Source organism: Petaurus breviceps, unplaced genomic scaffold, assembly GCF_028583685.1.
Source record: "Petaurus breviceps papuanus isolate PSGF00001 unplaced genomic scaffold, PetGlider_PUasm1.0 174, whole genome shotgun sequence".
NCBI lineage: Eukaryota > Metazoa > Chordata > Mammalia > Diprotodontia > Petauridae > Petaurus > Petaurus breviceps.
In genome coordinates this window covers 31560209-31573554 of record NW_027185761.1, presented here as the reverse complement: position 1 = coordinate 31573554, position 13346 = coordinate 31560209, and the positions used below count along the sequence as shown (strand labels likewise).

The following is a 13346-nucleotide window of genomic DNA, read 5'->3' as shown; positions in this document are numbered from 1 at the left end:
ACAATTGAATATTGTGGAAACACAATTAGGATAACCCAGGATCTGGCAGCTTCTACACTGAGGGATCGAAGGGATTGGAATAATGTATTCCGGAGGTCAAAGGAGCTGGGATTAAAACCAAGAATCACCTACCCAACAAAACTGAGTCTCACGTTTCAAGGGAAAATATAGTCATTCAGTGGAATAGAGGACTTTCAATCATTCTTGATGAAAAAACCAAAGTTGAATAGAAAATTTCACATTCAGATACAAGAAGCAAGAGAAGCATGAGAAGGTAAACAGGTAAAAGAAATCATAAGGAACTTGTCAAAGTTGAACTATTAACATTCCTACATGGAAAAACAATCATTGTAACCGAGGAAACTTTTGTCAATACGAAAATAGTTGAAGGGAATAGAAATATATATATATATATAATATATATATATATATATATACACATGTCTATATATGAGGGTATATACATATGTGAAAGTGTGTATATATGTTTACAGGTATACATAGATATAGGGCACAGGACCAATTTAGCAGGAAGGGATGATACTTAAAAGGTGAAATTAAGAGGTGAGAGAGGAATATAATGAGAGGAGATGGGGAGAGACAGAATGGGGTAAACTATCTCATACAGAAGAGGCTAGAGAAAATGGTTACAATGGAGGGGAAGAACAGGAAGGCAAAAGGAAATGGGTCAACCTTATTCTCATTGAATTTGGCTTGGGGAAGGAATGAAATACACACTAAATAGGGTATCTCACCCTACAGGAGAGTAGGGGGGAATGGGATCAGAGGCAGGATGATGGAGGGGACGGCAGGCTGGGGGGGAGGGAAGTTGGAAGCATTCACTTTTGAAAAGGGACAGGATCAAAGTAGAGAACAGAACAAGTGGGAGGTGGGATAGGAGGGAGGGAAATATAGTTAGTCTTTTACAATATATCTACTATGTTATTGTTTTGCATTAGCTACACATGTACAACCTATAATGAACTGCTTATCTTCCCAGTAAGGATGGGTGACAAGGGAGAAAAGGAATGAATCTTTAATTCAAAGTTTTAAAATCAAATGTTTAAATATATATATATATATTATTATTAATACTATTTTACATGTAATTGGGAAATAAGATATACAGGCATTGGGGCACAGAGATCCACCATGACCTACTGGAAAAGTTGAAAAGGGTGTGGGAGAAAATATGGGAGAGAGCAGATTGGAGGAGGAGATATCCTGTGGGACTGCTATTTTGGGGCAGTGGGTAGGGGAAAAACGGGGCGAAAATTTGTAACTCAAAATCTGATGGAAATGAATGATGTAAATCAGAGTTAATAAAGCATTTGAAAAAATGAAAAAAAAAGAAAAAAAAATTATCCCATGCACCCTAATATCCACCCCAAAGTACATTTTTACTCAGGTAAAAAGATCACCAAGAACAACCCTGAAAGGGAAAAGATGTTTTACACATAGTAGACCCTTAATGTTGCTATCTAGATGTCACCAAAGGGCAGTGCGATGCCTGAGAGCTATAACTGGAGTTCAGAAGGGAGGTATGAAGGGGCAGGGTCTTTCCAAGCAAGCAGACCCAGTGTATGTTTGTGAACCCCTCCTGCCTTTTTAGCACCAGGTGGCAGGACTATCTGCCCTGCCTTGCCCGGCTGCCACCTGGTCTCCACAGAAGCACAGTCCTGGAGCAACTGCCTAGTTTGTTGTACCCTGGTGACTGGTTTCATGGACAAGGCATGGAAGCAGAGAACAGTTAAGTTGTTTACACAAGATCTCAATGCATTTTAGAAATATACCTGGGACACACTAATGCACTGTTGGCAGAGCTGTGATTTGGTTCCACCATTTTGGAAAGCAGTTTGGAATTATACTAAGAAGATTATGAGAGTGGTCATATCCTCTGACCCAGAGATCCTATTGCTAGACATACACACCCCAAGGAGGTCAAAAAGAGAAAAAAATTGCAAGATGCTGACACCAACAATTTTGTAGAAGTAAATGTCTAGAAACAGGTAGGTGTGTATCAGCTTGGGATGGTTAAACCACCTGTGGTACATGAATAGTATAATACTGCTTTGTAAGAAACAATAAATATGAAGAACACAGGAGTAAGGGAAGATTTACATGAAGTGATACAAAGTGAAATTAAGTAGAACCAGAAAAATTAAATATATGCATGTGTGTATATACACATGTGTATATATTTATGTGTGTATACATGTATCACGTGTGCAGATATATTTATATATACACATACAGACTTCAACAATGTAAATGGACAAATCAACAAAATATAAATGAATACTAATTACGATGATCAAGTTTGGTCACAAAGTAAAGGAGAAAATATATCTCCTTGCTTTCTTTGCAAAAATGGGAAACCATCAGTGTGAAACACTGCACATATTATCAGATTCAGGTAACACATTGGAATTGCTTTTTTTCCTTTCTTTTAAATTCTTTGTTACAAGGTATGGCTTTTTGGGTCAGGGAGAAAGAAGATGTATATGTAGAAATAAAAATGCTGTAAAAGACAAAAGATATTAATAACTTTTTTTAAAGAAGAAAAATTAGGGATTCCAAACCTACTGATTTCCTGGCGTCTGTTATTGACTAAGATACAATGTCAATCAAGACAACTAATAACCACAAAAGATGGCAAAACAGTTGTGGGGGAAAAAATCATGAGGCATGAATTCTGGTCCTGACTCTGGATGTACAACCTTGAAAAGAAATGGAATCTCAGTTCAGGGATTTATAAATGGGGGTGGGAAGGAGGCAATCGTATTTACACTAAAGAAATAAATCACAAGTATACAAAAGTCAAATGATGTCATATGTACATCTCACTAGATAAATGAGTTCTATTTTATTAGGAGTAAATTATTCAGTCTTCAATTTAATGCTCCACCTGTTGTCCCAACGCATTTTGCTGGTCTTCTGTTTCTAAAACGACCCGAACCTTGCAGCATATGGCAGTTCTTTCCCTGTGCAGCTATAAACTCTGAAACAACTAATAAAAATCTTTATATCGAACAAACCAATGTAAGGAGAACAATTTACAAGTCATTCACTAAACCCCCCAGCAAGTTATACAACAGACATTCTCCAAACACCAGGCTCATGAAGGAAAGGAAAAAATAGACTTGCAAAAATAAAACAAGATGTTCATTGTGAATTTTATGTTTATTTTCAGCATGAATCAGAAGTTAGAAGAGAGTAATAACAGCTAGCATTTACGTAGCACATTAAGATTTGCAAAGCACTTTACAAATATTTACAAATCAAGGCCAGATTTGAACTCCTGGAATCAGAAAGAACTATTCAAAAAAGGCCTCAGATACTTACTAGGCAAGTCACTTAATCGCTATCTGTCTCAGTTTCCTCATCTGTTAAATGGGGTTATTAACAGTACCTCGCAGGGCTGTGAGCATCAAATGAGATAATAATTGTAAAGCACTTAGCACAGTAGCTAGCACACAGTAGGTGCTATATAAATAGTACTACTACTACCACCATCACCACCACAACTACTCTTTCTCCTCCTCCTCCTGACTCTAGGTCCAGCACTCTAACCACTGTGTTGCCTAGCTTCCTCTAATTCAGGCTGGAAAAGAAAACAGAAACTGCTCTCAAAGAAAACATGTTCCAAGTTATTGAAAGTAGTTGGGGAACTTGACAACTATAAAATGGTGTTCTCTTTTTAAAAATCACATTAGTGAGTTTATTGGAGCTGGACTTTTATAATAATGTGATTGTGAAGCATTAGAGCGTTTACAAAACCATTCTTATAAGGAGTCAGAATAATGTATATAGGCAAATCACTAAAGATAAGTGAAGAACGTGAAATAACAATTTGTCCTCTCCAAAAGTTCTTCTTCACTGCTTTCTGGTCACAAGGGAAGGCTCCTGGTTTGTCACGGCCAAATCAGCAGAACTCGCTTACTGTAACCCTAGAAAACTTGAGAGACCCAAATATAGGTCTAGTGTCAATTGGCCACAAGACATGACTTAGTTATGTTCAGAGAGGTCTATCAGCAGACTAGCCCCAAGATAATGGATTTTCCGGTCATGTCAACTCTTCAAAAACATTAAGTTACTAAGTGTTCATAATCCTCACTAGGGGAAGAGTTATCCACACCAAGGAAATCACAGATCCTCTGAAGAGAAAAGAAACAGCACTGGTGCTTTGTAGTTAACAAAACAATCCCAATCTGACCTAATTGACATTCATAATATCACTCTGGTACTCTCCTTTTGGATTCCCAGAAAGGTCTTACCCTAAAACCTACTGTCAAATATTCAAATGTTTGAAAAGGTTTCCATGCCTTGTGACATTTTGTTTTTTAAGGGCGGGGGGAGGGGGGGGCGCGGCGGGGAAGAAGGTCCAGGTGCACTATACTAACCACGACCACTAAGAAAGAACTAGATGGAAAAAAGAAGAGACAGGAACTAGAAGCAACAGAAAGTCATACGCCAACATGGGCCAAGCACAAGAACAAAAACTAGTGGGGGAAAGGACTCCATATTTGACAAGGACTGTGGGATAAAAGAAGCAGTTGGGCAGAAATTTGGTTTAGACCAACAACTTCAATATACCACAATGGGCTCTAACATATATGAAATGACTATAAATGGTCCTATCATAAAAAAATTAAAAGGAGGTGCCTTCTATAATTAAAGTTACAGTGAAGATTCAAAAACAAAACACAGAATAATAAAAAGTAAAACACACAATTTTTACTACCTAAAATTTTAAATCTGGTTAGAAAAACAAAATATAGCTCAGATATTAATTGTGATGTGGGAAAAATCTTTATATTATACATCAACACATATAGGGAACTGAAACAAAAATATAACGACCCATTTCTCAACAGATAAGTGGCCAAAAGCAAATGAAGTTGTTTTGTTTTGTTTTTTTCCTGCTTTAATATTTGCTAATACCCTTTTGCTTTTATATCACATTCATCCCTATCTCCTACCCAGTAAATCCTTCCTGGTACCAAAAATTTAAAAAGAAAAAAAAAGGCAGTTAAGAAGGGAAAAAAGTTCAAGACAATTAATCAGCATTTTAAAGGCATGTTCAACATTCCACATCCATAGTTCTTCATCTCTGCAATGAAGGGAAGGGGATGCATTTTCTTTCTTTTTTTTTTAATAATTTTTTTGCTGATATCTTTTGTTTTTATATAGCCTAGTTTCTCCTTATATCCCTTCTCTTCCACCAGGAGAGTCATTTTTTACAACAAATAATTTTTTTAAGAGAAGAGAAAAAAATCAATAAAACCAATCAAAATATCAAACAATCTGACAATATATATAAAGTTCCACACTCACAAACTCCCCCCACCCCCCATCTTTTTTTTCTTTTTGCTTTTTTTTGGAGGGCAATTGGGGTTGACTTGCCCAACGTCACACGGCTAGCTTTTGTGTTAAGTGTCTGAGGCTGAATTTGAACTCAGGTCCTCCTGACTCCAGGACCAGTGCTCTATTCATTGTGCCACCTAGGCACCTCCAACCCCCATCTCTTCAAAGGAATGGAGGGCGGTGTCTTCAAGCATATCTTCCTTGGGTCTAAGCTTTTTGTCTAGAATTCTATAACATTAATTTTCTTTCTTTTAAAATCAATTTTTGTTGATTTTTTTGGTTTTATATTACCTAAATTTCCCTAGGGCCTTCACCCTCCCTCCTCTACTGGAGCCATCACATATAATAAAAAAATATATATTTTTAAGAAAATAGAGGGAGGAGGTGGCTAGGTAGCACAGTGAATAGAGCACCAGCCCTGGAATCAGGAGGACCTCTGTTCAAATCTGGCCTCAGACACTTAACACTTATTAGCTGTGTGACCTTGGGCAAGTCACTTAACTGCAATTGCCCTGCCTTTCCCCCTCCAAAGAAAAAGAAAGAAAATAGAGAGAGGAAGAAGAAGAAAAGAAAATAAGCAAAAACCATCAATACAAATATTGCATACTTGTGGACCACCACTACCCTCCCCCCCGCCACACACACACATACACACACACCCCTATGCAAAGTATAACCTCATTTCTTTCCTTTGGAGCAAGGTTTATTCACCGAAATTCTTTTCAACTCTCGCTTTGACTGTTCTGTAGTTGGGGTTCATTCAATTTACATTGTTATAGCCATAAGTAGCATACTGCTATCCTGGTTCTGCTAACTTTACTGACCATCACTTCATGTAAGTCTTTCCATGCTTTCTACATTATAATAATAATAGATAGCATTTATATAATAGTACTTTAAGGTCTGCGGAGTACTTTAACATGTATTCATCATATTCATGTTTCTTACAAAAAATTAATATTTCATCTTATTCATATACCACAATTTATCTATCTTTTTTAAGTTCTGCTATAAATATTTTGGTGTATAAGGGTACTTAATCTCTGGGTCAGAATATGGACATCTTAGTTACTTCATTTGTATATTTCTCAATTATTTTCCAATATGCCTGGGCTAATTCACAGGTTCACCAACAATTCATTAGGATGCCTGACCTTGTACAACTTATCCAACATTGACCATTCCCATCTTTGGTCAACTGTGACAATTTCTTGGGTGGTGAGGACTGTTTAAAGCCTTCTTTCATAAAGTTATCAATTTGATATTTACCTTTTGAGAACTGTTTGTTCTTTGACCATTTATCCAATAGAGAATGGCTTTTGATGATATATATTTCTATTAGTTGTTTATACATCTTGTATATCAAATACATATCTTAGAAACTTGGTATAAAATTTTTTCCCAGTCAACCACTTCTATCCTTGCTCTAGATGCATTCTATTTATGGGAAAGCTTTCTAATTTCAAGAAGTAATCAAAATTACCTTTTTTATATTTTGTAATTGACTCTATCTTTGTCATCTTTAATATTAAGTCAGAGATCCATTTTGAATTTATTGTGGAAACTGGTGTAATAGACTGGCCTAAGCCTAATTTCTGCCAAACAGCATTCAAATTTTCCTAGAAGTTCTTATCAAAGGAGTTCATTCCTATGTAATTTATATTTTCTGTTCCGAAATTGAGTTCCACTATTTCTGATTCTTCCTTGTCTGGTGTATTTCACTAATATATTTTTCTATTTTTAACCAGTACCAAATGGTTTTGATGACTCCTGCTTTATAGCAAAGTTTCAGGTCTGCAAGTGCTAGTCTCCTTTCACCGATACCTCCTCTCATTTTTCTTAAAGATATTCCGGATCCTTTCTTCCTCTAAATGAATTTTGTTATTAGTTTGCTGAGTTCTATAAAGTTTCCCTTTAGTAATTTGATTAGCATAGCCTAAAAACCATAAATTAAGTTTGGAAGTAATGATATTTTTATTATGTTAGCATGACCCAGACAAGAGCACTGAATATTCCTCCAATTATAAAAGTTGGTCTTTAGTTCTTCAAGGAGCATTATGTAATTCAATCTCTACAAATACTGAATGAGCAATGGTAGGCTGGGTCCCGAATTCTGCACAGACACCACACTGGTTTAGTGTACTGCAGCTCAGAACTCCGAAGATCAAGAGATCTGTCAGCTTCAGCCTCCCAGTATTAGGGAATTACAGACATATGCCACCATGCCCAGCTCCCTAAGGTTTTCTAAATAAATCCTCATGTCATCAAGAAAATAAGGGTATTTTTTTCTTGCTTGACAATTATTGCATCTTAAATTTCTTTTTCATTTCCTACTTCTATTTCCAGAATTTCTAGAACTATGTCAAATAATAGCAAGGTATCTCTGCTTTCCCCTGTACTTATTGAGAAAGTTTCCAGCGTATCTCTCTTGCATATGAGTCTTGATCCTAGTTTTAGAAACTTTGCCAACAACAATTAAACTTATTAATACTAATTTGAAGACTGACAAGATGCCAAATGTCTACATACTGGTTGAATGAGATCATTCTCTTCCTTCTCTACCTTAATATGATATTTAAAAGAAACCTCTATGCCTATACTTTGTATGTTTTTAGCATAAATGAGTTAAGACTTTGTCAGTATTTTTTCTGTATCTATGAATATAATTATGTACTTTGGGACGTTTTTGTTTTTAATATGATTAGGCTGATTGCTTTCCTGATGCTGAATCATCTTTGCATCTCTGGTAAAAATCCGACTTACTTATAATCGTTGACTTCTTAGATAAATTGCTGTAGTATGTTGGGGATTTTTTTGTTTTTGTTTTTGTTGCCTTTTGGAGGGCAACTGAGGTTAAGTAACTTGCCCAAGGTTACACGGCTAGTTTTTTTGTGTTAAGTGTCTGAGGCCAGAACCAAACTCAGGTCCTCCCGACGCCAGGGCCGGCACTTTTACTCACTGCACCACTTCGCCACCCCCTGTAGTAAGTATGGTTAATAAGATTTCATTTAAAAATTTTTAATCAATTTTCATTTATGATATTGGTCTATTGTTCTTTATCTTTCCCTGGCTGAGATATCAGGGCTATATTTGTCTTATAAAAAGAGCTTAGCAGAGCTGCTTTTATCGATTTTTTTAGAATAACTTGCATAATAGTGGCACTAATTGCTCTTTAAAAGTGCTGTAGATGAATGTAACAGAATACCATTATACAATAAAAAATGATGAGCAGGCAGATTTCGGGAAAACCATGTAAAGAATGATGCAAAGGGAAATGATGAAAATGATGCAAAATGAAATGAGGAAAACACTGTATGCACAGTCAAAGCAACACTGGGTGATGATCCACTAGGAATGACTCAGCTCCTCTCAGCAATACAATGATCCAAGATAATTAAAAACGACTCATGACAGACAATACTAACCACATCCAGATAAAGAACTGATGGACTCTAAATGCAGATCAAAGCATACTATTTTGACTAATTTTATTTTTTTCATGGCTTTTTTTTCCTGTTTCTTCTTTCACAACTGTGACTAATATGCAAATATGTTTTACATGATTGCACATATATAACCTATATCAAAATGGCTTACCATTTTAGGAATAGGAGAGGGGAGGGAAGGAGAAAAATTTGGTACTTAAGATCTTGTAAAAATGAATGCTAAAAATTGTCTTTATATAAATTGGGGAAAAAATTCTACTAAAAAAGTGTTATAGAACTAACTCTCCTATGAATCAATCAGGACCAGTTTTATTGTGGGGCTTTTTTTTTTCTTTACAAATTCCTTTACAGCTAGTTCTATTCCTTTTCTCTGAAATGGATTATTTGAGACCTCTATTAGATATTTAGTTTGGATATTTTGCTATTCTGATAATTCTTTTTATTCCTTCTGGGTTTTCTGTGATTTCTTCTTGTTCATTTGCTATCTTGTTGATTTCATTTCCTGCCTTCTTTTTAAGCAGGTTGACTAAAGTTAATCAATTTTATTAGTACTGTCAAAGAATCAACTTTTTGTTATGTTTAACATTTCTATACTCTTTTTGATTTCCAATTTATCTATTTCTCTTCTAATTTTAAAAAATCTCTTCTGTGCTTATTTTGGGTTTCTCTTTTTTTAAAAAAAAAAAGTATACTCAATTCATTAATCCTCTCCTTTCCTACTTAGTTCCTGAAGATCATTTTTATTAAGTTACATGGGGGACGGGTACTCTGGGGCCAACCCTGGTGATTATAATTATGCAGATTTCAGGTTTTTTTTTTTTTGTTCTGTTCTTATTGATAAAAGGATAGTTTATTTTTAAGTACAAAAAGTACACATGTGCACGCACACACACACACACACACAAATGCCCATCAAGACCAAATCATTAATAGAAAATGAAAATTAATAGAACTGAGGTTTTTCCTCACAGCCTTAAAAATTGGCAAAGATGAGAAAAAATAGAAATGGTCATTGTTGGAAAAGCTGTGGAATGCCATGCACCAGATCAAAGTTTGAACAGGCAAATTTAGGTTTTATGTCAGGAAAAACTAGAGCTGTCCACATTTGACAAGGACAAATCTTAATAAATTCAAAACATCAACTGTACAAATACAATGTAGGGAAATGTAGTTTCCTAGTTGATCATCAGCTTTATTGAGCTAATAATGAGATAAAGATTGAAAAATGCACAGCCCTCTGCTAGGCCCTGTGGCTTGTGCAATTATACACTACATCAGTCTGATGCCTAAATCACAGAAAATAATAAGACCACTGCATTCTCCCCAGCTGAGATCCTGCCTGAAGCATTGTGTCTACTTCTGGGTGCCATATTTTAGCAAATTCATCAACTCCCCAAAATATATTCAATCATGTCAAGATCCAAAGGCTTGTTTGCAGGTGGTAAAAGTCCCTCTTTACCCTATTTTGTATCAGACGTAGAGGCTTGGTGCCCGGACCCTGAAATAAAGCACCCAATTTATGCCTTTTACCCTGATACTTCTCATTAAAAAAGACTCAATCTTAAAATGGTTGTTTCTGCTACTTTTTCCTCCTACCCCGACCATGACCACAGATCACTAGCAGCCTGTCAACAGTTACCAGATGCTCAAATACTCATGACATAGATGGGTTTGTAGGGTCTCAGATTTCATGCCTTGAAATAGTAGGGCATCATCCCTAGTCAATTCAGGAAGCAAATGAAGGTGTGAAACAACTGAGGCAGAAACCTACCTCTGATCAATTACTGAGTAGCCTGTAGTGAAGACAGAGAATATTTTAAATCTTCACATCCTTGGAAGAAACACACAGACAGAAAGCTAATACCCACTCAGGCACCAGATGGCCAAAGATATGTATTCCTACTATGCCAGAAGGCAGCTCTCCTTCCAAGCATACAGATGCTTTTTATCGGTGAAAAAAAGGAAAAAACTACCTCCACGTCTGACTGCAAATAACCACTGGTCCTACATCTTGCCCATGGATGGTAATGTCTACAGACCCAGCGAGGATTTCATAACCTTCTCTTCTCAGGAAGGGGTTATCTTTGACCTCTCTAACCCCCAAAGCATAAGAAAGAAGTGTAGCTCCTGAAGGATTTGGCCTTTTCATCCAAGGAAGAACATCTAAGACTTGGATTATTCATGAACAGCCCATGTGTTACGCTCTCAAGAAAGGCAAACACCACAAAGCAAAATTTATAATCACACCAAGAAATGCCTGGGGCACAAAAAAACAAGTTATGACAACCTGTACAAAATTTCCTGAGTGGCAAATGACAGTTGTTCACCCAACAGTGAGAAAATCTCGAGAAGTTATCCTTCCTTTTCCAGTAATTTCTCTTGTTTTTAAAAGGCCAAAATACAAAATTCAGTATGCCAGGTCCCTGTCTAGCTAGTATTAGGAGGGCTAGAGATGCCTAAAGCTGAGTGTGGAATGCCCGGGCTTCTTAGTCACAGGCGCTCTGTATGTGACTTTTCAATCTGTCCACACAATGAAACAGATCTGAGGATATTCTTTTTTAATGATTTATTATGTTTTCTTTTTAAACTGCTTTAATGCTGTCTTTTGTCACCATATCACAGTCATTGGGAGAGGGGAGAAGATTCTTGCCTTCACCCTCTCCATGGAGAACACTTCCTTGTGACAAAGAAATACAAAAATGCAGTTACCTCATCTAAGGATGCATACAACACTCTGCCTGGGTGGTCCCCCCACCTCTCTACTATAACGAATTAATTATGTTTAATTATTTCATTATTATGTTTCATTATAAACCATCAATGGTTTTTCAATTTCCCAGTTCAGCTTCTTTTGGAATGATCTTACTGTTTATGTTGTTGTAGTAAGGGTGCATGTTCTTTTGTTATGGTTTTCACTCTAAGTAAGCTCATATAAATCTTATCAAGCATTTTTTAATTCTTCACATTCATTTCTTACTACATAATAATATTCCACTGTATCTATATGCCAAAGTTTTTTCAGCCTACGAACGATAAATTTTCAATGTGTATTCATTCATTGTTATTCAGTCATTTCCAGTCATGTCCAACTCTCCGTGACCCCATCTGGGGTTTTCTTGGCAAAGATACTGAAGTGGTTTTTCCATTTCCTTCTCCAGCTCATTTTGCAGATGAGGAAACTGAGGCAAACAGGGTCACACAGGCCAGATTTGAACTCAAAAAGATGAGTCTTCCTAACTCTAGGCCTGGCACTCTATCCTGAGCCACCTAGCTGCCCCCAATGTGAATACACACACACACACACACACACACACACACACTCACACACAGTCACAGATTTCATTTATTCTGCTACTTATCTCCTTCCTTTCTTCCTACATCAACTTTGAAACTCAAACCTCTTGGGCCCCTGGCTCCTTCTGATTGGAGAGAGTAGAGAAAGGACATATGAAAGCTCCTTCCAGATCCTCCACTTACAGAAGGGCCCAGAGTAGCTCCTCAACATTTCCCACCTGCCTGCAAGACTTCAGCATAACCCCAGCCTACAGGTTCATTCACTCCCTCTGTCTCTGTCTCTCCTTCCCTCACCCCAACACTTGCCACTTCTTGAGGGTTTTTTCTGTGCTGTCTTCCCCCATTAGACTATGAGCCCCTGAGGGCAGGACTGTCTTTCGCCTTTCTTAGTGTCTCCAGAGTTTAGCACACTGCCTGGTACATAACAGGTACATAATTATGTACATAAGATGTACATAATACATAATACATAAATACATAATAATAAATGTTTACTAACTGACTGACCCAAGGTAGTAAATCAGATGCATTTAATGTTCTTCCTCAACCACATTATAAGCAATTTGCTGGCAGAAACAGTGCATAATACTTGTATTGCCCTTTTCCCATTATTCCTAGAAAATTCCTAAGTTTTCTTAAATGAGTGCTTGAAAAATACTTTTCAATTAACTGAATGACCTTAATTGGAGAGTCACCTAATTATCGTTTAGAGAGTCCCCCATCCCCTCACCGTATTCCAGAATGCTGCAGCTTTGTGCTCACCTTCTAATCACACAGATGCTTTCAACTGTAAAAAAAAGGAGGCCTCCTCACCCTGGAACATCTCTCTGCCATGCCAACCCCCTTAGCCTCAGGTGAGTTTCTCTTGGCCCCTCCATTGGGGGAGGTACCCAGGCCAACCAACCTTTATTACTCTCCTGGCTACGCTTCTGACTTTCTGCACTTCAAAAGCATGCCTGCATGCCAGTACCTTCTCTACGCCTCCTAACCCCCACCTCTTTTCAACTCCCTTTTAGGTATAGCCTTCCTTCACTAGAATGTAAGTTCCTCAAAGCCAGCGCCTAACTTTTCAATCGTCTTTATATCCGCAGCAGTTAGCACAGTCATCTCACACAGTGTTTCTTAAAAATGCTGGCTACCTGCTTTGCCTGCCTACCATCTTTTGTAAACTCAAAGTTACTAACCGAAAGCCTCTACTAAATAATAAAAATTCACATACTCCTAGGCTCCAAAATTTTC

General features: G+C 37.0%; 1 protein-coding gene across 2 annotated transcripts in view; it reads right to left on the bottom strand.

Annotated features, from left to right (window-relative positions):
• The window catches only part of SUMF1 (sulfatase modifying factor 1), a 96397-nt gene that overhangs the window by 27005 nt on the left and 56046 nt on the right, over positions 1–13346 (bottom strand). The gene's annotated exons all lie outside the window — the stretch shown is intronic.